This window comes from Lycium ferocissimum, chromosome 11 (genome assembly GCF_029784015.1).
Source record: "Lycium ferocissimum isolate CSIRO_LF1 chromosome 11, AGI_CSIRO_Lferr_CH_V1, whole genome shotgun sequence".
NCBI lineage: Eukaryota > Viridiplantae > Streptophyta > Magnoliopsida > Solanales > Solanaceae > Lycium > Lycium ferocissimum.
This window is the reverse complement of record NC_081352.1, coordinates 41,169,868-41,179,232: the sequence shown is the minus strand read 5'-3', so window position 1 is coordinate 41,179,232 and position 9,365 is coordinate 41,169,868. Positions and strand designations below refer to the sequence as shown.

General features: G+C 32.0%; 1 pseudogene; it reads right to left on the bottom strand.

The window, feature by feature from the left end:
• The window catches only part of LOC132038351 (F-box protein At3g07870-like), a 58,640-nt pseudogene that overhangs the window by 47,562 nt on the left and 1,713 nt on the right, over positions 1-9,365 (bottom strand).

Genomic DNA, 9,365 nt, shown 5'->3' with positions numbered 1-9,365 from the left:
AGTAGTTAAGATAATTAGACTTACAGCTTAGCTTATCTTTAAATCAAATAATTCAGTACTCTAGAGTATCAAAACTTTCCGCACTTACTAACTCCTCCCATAAATTTTGACCTTCCAATACATCAAATAAGGTCTACAATATCAGCTGAACCCCGCCATGCATGGTCATGTTTGCATGGAATTGATACGATTAACAAGAACAAGTTGTCATATGTTATAAGGAATCAGCTTCTAAACTTTAACCAAAAGCACAATTTTTGAATGTAAATGACTTAAAAGGTAATATCAGAAAGAAGCTCTTGCAGGTTTGTGGCTGTTTCTTATACAGAATATGCAAAAGTTGTTAGAAAAAAAATATTTCTATTTAATATCTCAAAAATAATATATTCTTTATTTTCTTTATTTATTTGTTTTAATATGGGTCAAATATTTTATTGTTCAAAACGTTTTAAAGCTACATTTAATTAGCCTTAATAGCTTAGCTTTTATTATGAGAAATGTTCTTTGTTGTCATATGTTAGTATTTTGACAAAGGCATATGATCATATTGAATAGGCCTTCAATGGCTTTTATTTTTGATACGTTTTAAGTCTTCAAACGTTGATTTTTGCTATTCATTTGACCAATTGCCTTTATGATCTTTTATGGCATTTACTATTCTTAAATCTTTTACAGTAGATGATTAGAAGTTAGCTATATAATAATATATAATATAACATTATGGGTTGATCTTTTTGGAGCAGGAAAAACGGAGAAAAATATACTCCTCATTTTGTAGTCTTGGGTTTTCTATGAGAGACATAAACATATTTTTTCCTTGTAGAAAAGAGATACATCAAGAAAAGTTCTTTTCCCGTATTTTTTGTGTCTTTGGGTTTTATTTTGAGATAAATCTTTGTTAGATTACGGCTCTAGTTTTGTCTTTTAGAAGAGCTTGTTGAATCGGGGGGATACACCCGTAGGGTGAAATATCCTTAAGGACAGTGTCTTAATTGACATGCCTCAAGCTATCAAGAGTTTCTCTGCAAGGGTTCGTGATCAAGCATTTTCCTCAAGTGTAAAAGAAGTTCCTACAAGTGTTCGTGATGAAGAAAAGTCCCTACACGTGTTCGTGATGAAGTAAAGTCACTACGTGTTCGTGATGAAGTATTTTCCGTAAGATTTCCAACAATCTTAAGGATATTTTTATCTCTATTCTTACGGAGAATACGGTTTATAATATTTCAACAATGCATCTAGCGATAAATATTACTTGAACTACTTGGGGGACAATGGGGATGCACTTGGTGGAATCGGTTGGTCCACGACAAGTTTGTTTAAGGACGTCAAGTATGTTGACTAGCTGGCAGCCGGCCTCTTGCTAATTTCCTAAGGCAAGGGAAATGTCGGTAACCATGCACCCGTGTTTGGGAAGTACCAAGAAGAGGTATTTGAGAACTTTATATGTGCATGTCTTGGAAAGGCTAATAAGGTATGACAATATTTTATGTTTATATTTGGAGAAAAGAAAACGTGGTTAGTTGACACAAAGACAATAAGAAAATCTTCTGTGAAAATAACTATAATTACACGTGTGGCAAACTAAGACATTATATCTCTCAATGTAAAAGAAGATTTGGAGAAATGATAATCCCGCTAAGTAAAATAAGTGTGGCTAAGCGGATGATATAATTATTGTGGTCATTTCTTAAAAGCGAATCTTGTGGCTAGTGTGAGAGATTGGGTGTTAGACTTTGGTGCTACTAAGCATATTTGTGCTAAAATAATTTTGTGTTCTACACCCAAGTTGAAGAAAAAGAATGATTGATTTATGTTGGTGATTCTAGAACTACTCAAGTTCTTGGAATGGAAAATTCTCTTCTTGAACACATATTTGGAAAAACATTGACATTAACTGAGGTGGTACATGCATGTTCCTAAGATTTTTAAACAGTTTAGTTTCTATGAGATTATTAGGAAAAGTGGGGGTGAAAGTTTATTTTGAGCGATAATTGTGTTAACCAAACACAATGTTTTTATTGGCAAAGAATTTTGTAATCATGATTTGTTTGTGCCTAATATCTTCAAGGTGAAAAATGCTAGTACTTGTGTTTACATGATTATTTCATTTAGTTTATGGTAAGTTAGACTTGGATATATTAGTTTTCTTATACTAAGAAATGTTCAAGTTTTGTCTAGATTATTTTTTTTTAAAAACTTATTAAATGCTTTCCTAATGGTAGTCTTCTGGAAAATTGGATCTTACTGTTGATTGGTTTTTATAATAGACATTAACATATTCTAACGTATTCCTACGTTATAAAGCTTTGACTTCATTTGTGAAAAAATGAATCTGACAATTTGAATAGCCTTTAATTTGCAACACACCATTATTTTATGTTGGTAGCCTTGAATAGATATAAAAAGTCTTTTATTGTGTAATAACGATTCGAGTATATCTTCAAAACTTGTAGAGCCTGTTTATCATCATTCCTACCTATATATATATATTTGTATGCTTTCATGTTGATATAGTGAAGAAACTAAGAGACAAATTTTCACTTCTCTATTTTATCTTTGATATACTTTTAATGTGTAAGTTTGTATGTCACATACACGATTGGAAAATCTTATGAATTGTGGAAAAGTTATTCCTATTATGACATATTTGAAAGTGTGGGGGGTTGGCTTACTTGATTATGCTAAGTGATTTTGAAAAGAAGCAACGGTTGAAAAGTGTTATACTGAATTAATATTTGTTGTATAGAGGGGTACAATGATGCTAAGTGGGTTTCAAGATCCACACGTGGTTATGAGTTTGAAAGATGAATATGAAAATTAGCCAAATAGACCATAATGAAATTTTACTTTGTGGTTTGAAGTTGGCTGGTAATGAGGCTAAGATACTTCTTAGTGAGTATTGAGGATGAAATAAAACCAACAACTTTTGTGTCTATACATTGTGGTTGCCAAGCAGCAATAGCTGTAGTGAAAAATAAACATTTTATTGGCAAAAATAGACTCGTTCATTTGAGACATAATGTGATAAAGCGACAATTGCTATGAGATGAAATTGTTTATGTAAATTATGTGAAGTCGGAGGTGAATACGATCAATTCACGGACTATAAGAAACATCGAGGGAATGGATTTTTTAGTCAATTTGAGAAGATCAACAATGATGGTAACCCAACCTATGTGATTGGAGATCCCGTGAATTAGGTTCATATGGGTAATAACAAGTCATTAGTTGATCAAGTGTTACTTGCTATAAAATTATATCCCTTCTATGGTGTGTGAATATAGTGCAATTGCAAGGTAAAGTGAGGTGAGTTATAAACTCTTAATCAATTCATATCCTTTATAGGTGGTGTATTGCTACTGCGAAATATGATGATTGGACCTATGAGTGTGGAGTGGTGCCCCATGAAATTGTGGACGGATTTCTAGAGCACTCATGAATACCGAGGACACGCGCACGGCCTCGCAAGCGCAAAACCGCGATAACGACAAGATTGTGCGAGTATAATGTGATAGAATAAGACCCTAGGCTTATAAAAGAATTTTTGGTTCATAGAAGTTGTAAACTTCACCAATTATTCTGTAAGTTTAATCTTGTTTTATCTAGGTCTGGTTCATAGTCTACGAGACACCAGATTCGACGCATTGTACTCATATATGTAAACCAACAAAACTTCAACTTATTTTATTTCTTTTATTATTTTTGAGATATATGGGGGATTGTTAGAAAAAAAATATTTTCTATTTAATATCTCAAAAAATAATATATTCTTTATTTTCTTAATATTTATTTTGTTTTAATGTCGATCAAATATTTTATTGTTCAAAACGTTTCGACACATTTAATTAGCCTTAATAGCTTAGCTTTTATTATGAGAAATGTTTCTTGTTGTCATATGTTAGTATTTTGACAAAGGCATATGATCATATTGAATAGGCCTTCAATGGCTTTATTTTTGATACGTTTTTTAAGTCTTCAAGCGTTCGATTTTTGCTATTCATTTGACCAATTGCCTTTATGATCTTTTATGGCATTTACTATTCTTAAATCTTTGTACAGTAGATGATTAGAAGTTAGCTATATAATAATATATAATATAACATTATGGGTTGATCTTTTTGGAGCAAGAAAAACGGAGAAAAATATACTCCTCATTTTGTAGTCTTGGGTTTTCTATGAGAGACATAAACATATTTTTCCTTGTAGAAAAGAGATACATCAAGAAAAGTTCTTACTCCCATTTTTTTGTGTCTTTGGTTTTTATTTTGAGATAAATCTTTGTTAGATTACGGCTCCCTAGTTTTGTACTAGAAGAGCTTGTTGAATCTGGGGATACACCACTATAGGGTGAAATATCCTTAGGACAGTGTCTTAATTGACATGCCTCAAATTTATCAAGAGTTTCTCTACAAGGGTTCGTGATCAAGCATTTTCCTCGAGTGTAAAAAGTTCCTACAAGTGTTCGTGATGAAGAAAAACTCCATGTTCGTGATGTAGAAAAGTCCCTACACGTGTTCGTGATGAAGTATTTTCCGTAAGATTTCCAACAAAAGTCAAGTAATCATTTCCGCTAACTTTGTTGTGCATTTACCAAAAGCTACGATGTAACCACAGGCTATACATCAACTGAAACATAGCTAATGGCAATAAGTAGACGATGAATGTCCTTTGACTTGCCTTTTCTTCCTTTCTTTTCTCCGCGACCATCTTCCTTTCATTTTGAAACATAGAACAATCCGCTGATGTGCAAGAGGGATGCAATCCGTAGTCTTCTTTTGGCATTTGGCTTTAACAACTTCTTTCTACCCCCTTTGGGCTCTCTCCTCCGTGAATCAAATGACTCTTCACACATTTTTAGCACAATAATCTCTCCATTTATCAAGTAAAACAAGGCTCTCTTTAAAAGAAACAACATAAAGTGAATTGCTACACAGGTAAATGGTATTTGTAGAGTCACGAAGGCCAAGATTCTTGATCTTTTCATTTTCATAATCAACTGACAACAATGGCCAATCGCTATCTGTCCACAACAGTTCACCATTTTTCCTTGTAGCCATTGGCATTACCAAATAATGAGTACCCTCATGGTGATGTGGAACAAGGGTACCATAAACTCCCCAAAAATTGTGATCAACAAGACGAGTATTGCTTCGAACAATACGAGAACTCATATTGTAAGGTCTCACCCATGATTCTGCTTCACCATACTCTTTCATCATCCAAATATCAATTGTTCTGTCTCTGTTATGAGTAACCAAACAAAGTGACTCATCTAACACAACAATGTCCACCGTTGGTACCTTACTAACTAAACTATTAGGCAACCTTATCACCGAGAATGTCTCATCATGCATATCAAACGAAATAATCATCTTCCGAGTTGATCCTTCTTCGCATGATTATTCCCATGATTCGAAATAGTCAGATCTTCCATGAATATAATAAGTGTTTTGTGTGTGGCAAACTAAACTATCAATGTCCCTCAATATAGAAGAAGATCCGGAGAAATGATAATCCCACTAAGTAAAAATAAGTTTGACCAAGCGAATGATGTAATTGTTGTGGTCATTTTGCCAAGTGAATCTTATGGTTAATGGATGAGACTGAGTGTTAGACTTTTGCACTACTAAGCATATTTGTGTCCTACACCCAAGTTAAAGAAGAAGAATAATTTATTTATGTTGGTGATGCAAGAATTACTCAAATTCTTGGAAAGAAAAAGTTCTTCTTAAATTTACTTTTGGAAAAAAAAAATATTGGCATTAGCTGGGGTAATATATGTTTCTAATAGTTGAGCATATTTGGTTCTTGTGAAATTATTAGAAAGAGTTGGATGAAAGTTTTTATTTGAGTATGATGAGACCAAAATAATATTTTTGTGAGCAATTGGTATTGCAATCATGGTTTATTTATACTTAATAGTTTTAGATAAATGATAAAAATGCTAGTATTTATATATACTTTTCCCATCTTATGTGTGTTTTTTGATAAAAATGTTACTCTCTTAAAATATTTGTTCATGATGACATAGTGTGGGTAACTATACATAATCGTTTCGGTGAAGATAAACTATTAGTTGAAATTATTATCCTCCCTATCTTGAAATTTTTGAAAATATGGGGGTGTTGGTGTCTTACTAGAGTTATGTTGAGAGAATTTTTTAAAGTGAAAATATCTCACTTGGTCTTGTTACTCAAATTGATTTTGAAAATTAGCATTTGAGGAGAAGAAAAAGAACAAGGATAGAAAAATGTTTTGATGAAGATTTTTATACTTATCTTGCTGACAATGATCCTAAAATATATTTTGGTGTTATTTCTTCTCTTGGTGTGTTATTTTGAAAAGAAGCAACTGATGATAAAGTGTTTTGGTGAATTAATTTTTGTTAGAAGGGTACAATGATGCTAAGTGGATCTCAAAATCCATTTGTGGTTATGTGTTTACCCTTCATGGGGGTGTAATAATATGAAAATTAGCCAAGTAGACCATAATGAAACAAGAGTTTATGTTTGGAGTTGACCAGTAATGAGGCTAAGATACTTCTTAGTGAGTATTGAGGTTGAGATACAATTAACGTGTCTATATATTGTGGTTGCCAAGCAGCGTTAGCTGTAGTGAATAAATAAAATTTTCAATGGCAATAAAACATATCTGTTTGAGACATAAAGTGATAAAACAGCGCTGTTATGAGATGAAATTATGTCATAGGTTATGTGGTGTCTGCGGTGAATTTGGCCGATTCACAAGACTAAAACAAATATCGAGGGGAATGAGACTTTTGTCATTTGAGAAGATTAACAATTATGGTAACCCAACCTATGTGATTGGAGATCCCATGAATTAGGTTCATATTGGTAATAACAAGTCATTAGTTGATCAAAGTGCACTATTAAATTATGTTCCTTCCTATGGTGTGTGAATATAGTGCAATTACTGCAAAGCAAAGTGAGGTGGAGCTATAAACTCTTAATCCATTACCATATCTGTTATAGGTGGCGTATTACTCTGCAGAATACATTTGATGAGTGGACCTATATGAGTGTGGAGTGGTGCCGCTTTTATGAAATTGTGACGGATTTCTAGAGCACTCATGAATACCAGGACACGCGCAAGGCCTCTTAGCGCAAAACCGTGATACCGACAAAGATTGTGCGAGTATAATGTAATAGAATAAGACCTAGAACTTTACTGAAAATTCTTGGTTCATAGAAACTTTAAAACTTCAGCGATTGTTATAAGTTTAATCTTGTTTTATCTAGGTTTCGTTCATAGTTTACGAGACACCGGATTAAAACACATTGTACTTTATATGTAAATGACAGAATTTTTTTATTTTATTTATTTTATTATTTTTGAGATATATGGGGGATTGTTAGAAAAATATTATTTTCTATTTAATATCTCAAAAATAAAAGGACTATTTCTAACATTTTTATTGGCTTTAATACAAAAGAAATATTGTTATTCATTATTTTAATACTATATTAATGACTCTTTAATAGGCTATTATTTTATAATATTATATCAGCTTTAATGTTTAAGAGACTATATATTTGACTATTTTAAGAGTCTTAATGGATGCTATATTAAAATGATTTGAATGGTCATAATGACATTCAATGTGGTAAAGTTGTTAATTGCTATCAATTTGTAACGTTATGTTTGGCTATGGAATTAACCTTGAACCATTTGAGTTCTCAACCTATATATACATATAGTATTTTCTTTTGGAGGTATAACAGAAGAATATATAATTTTTATTTTTCAGTCTTTGGGCTTTTCTTTTGGTTAAATCTTTGTTCAGATTAAGACACACAGTTTTGTCTTAGAAAAAACTTGTTAGAATCTGAAGTTGACACACCATCTTGAAATATCTATCACAAACTGATTGTCTTAATTGACATGCCTCAAACTATGAGATTGTTCAAGAATTCCCTACAATGTTCGTGTTCAAGTATTTTTCGTAAGATTTCCAACAATAGCAATAGTTAAATTAAGAGGATTGCTTATCACTTCACCAAAATGATGCACATTTCGTCAACAACTCAAACTATGCTATCGTTTAGTTAAAATACAAATTGTGTAGGGAATAACATTGTAGCTATTAGTGGAAGTTGTAAAGCAGAGATTAATACTGTAGGAATTATGATGCAAAATTTGTGATGCGTAAATTCTCACTGTAATTTATACATATAATATTTATGAGAAAAACAAAAAAGAAGAAGGAACTTTATATTAATAAAATAGTGATTTTTATGTATTTATATTGATTTTTAAGTAGAAAATATCAAACATATGATCGTTAACATTGTTTTCCAAATTAGTGAAACAAAGAATTAAACATCGCAGGTACACCTTTGGCCTAGCTAAGCAAGCTAGTATATGTATAAAAGGTGACACTTTGGTCCATAATTAGCGTAGAATGGGCTTTTATGAGCGACTTGTTTGAATGAGTTGGTTCTTTGTGAATCTGGAAATTTAAGGACTATAGATCCTATATAGAAAAATTAGTTCACTTATTCTTTTTGTATGCAGCTTCATTTAAATTATATTTTAGAAGAAAATAATAATAAAGTAATATTTCACAATGTTATCCGATATATGTGCGGGTGAAATGTAGCAGGTACCTCATGTAATTTGTCGAGGTATGCACATGTTGATTCAGACCACAAGTATGAAAAAATATCATGAAAAAAGCGCCTCTATTTTTAATAAGTGATATGTCTGTTTTCCCAAGTATCGAAAAGTTGAGAGAATGTTTACATCCTTTTATAAATATAAAGAATTAGCGGCAAACCTACAACTATAGATTCCGCACCCCCCACCCCCTCCCCCGCCCTCCCAACTCCGACACATAACAATTCTGAATTAGCTTTACAATTCTGAATAGTATGAACCGAAAAGCAAAAAAAGAATTATTTTTTTTTACAGAAACGATATTTGTGTCTATTAGACATTTTTTCGTGCTGTCTTTGTTTTTGTATTTTCCCTAAAGTATCCCATTGGACTCTGAAGATAAATTATTTTGGTCCATGAAGTTTGTAAAAAATAATCATCGTCTTTCTTAAATATTTAGCAAGCCCTATCCGTTAGATTTGACAGGCTTTGTGAATTAGAAAAAGAATTTGCTTGAAACTTAAATTTAGAACCTGCAATTTCACTATTTTTTGATCTATTTTCTAGAGTGTAGTATAGCTTTTTAAGGTAAAACTTTTGTCATTTTTGGCGTTGTGGGTATGATGGAACTTTCATGGCCTCTGGTTTAATCTTTTTTCTTCACAATTCCTCTCAAATGAACAGACATAGTTTATTATACAAATTAAAACAGCTCATTTTTAACAAATTTAAAGAATCAAAATTACTCA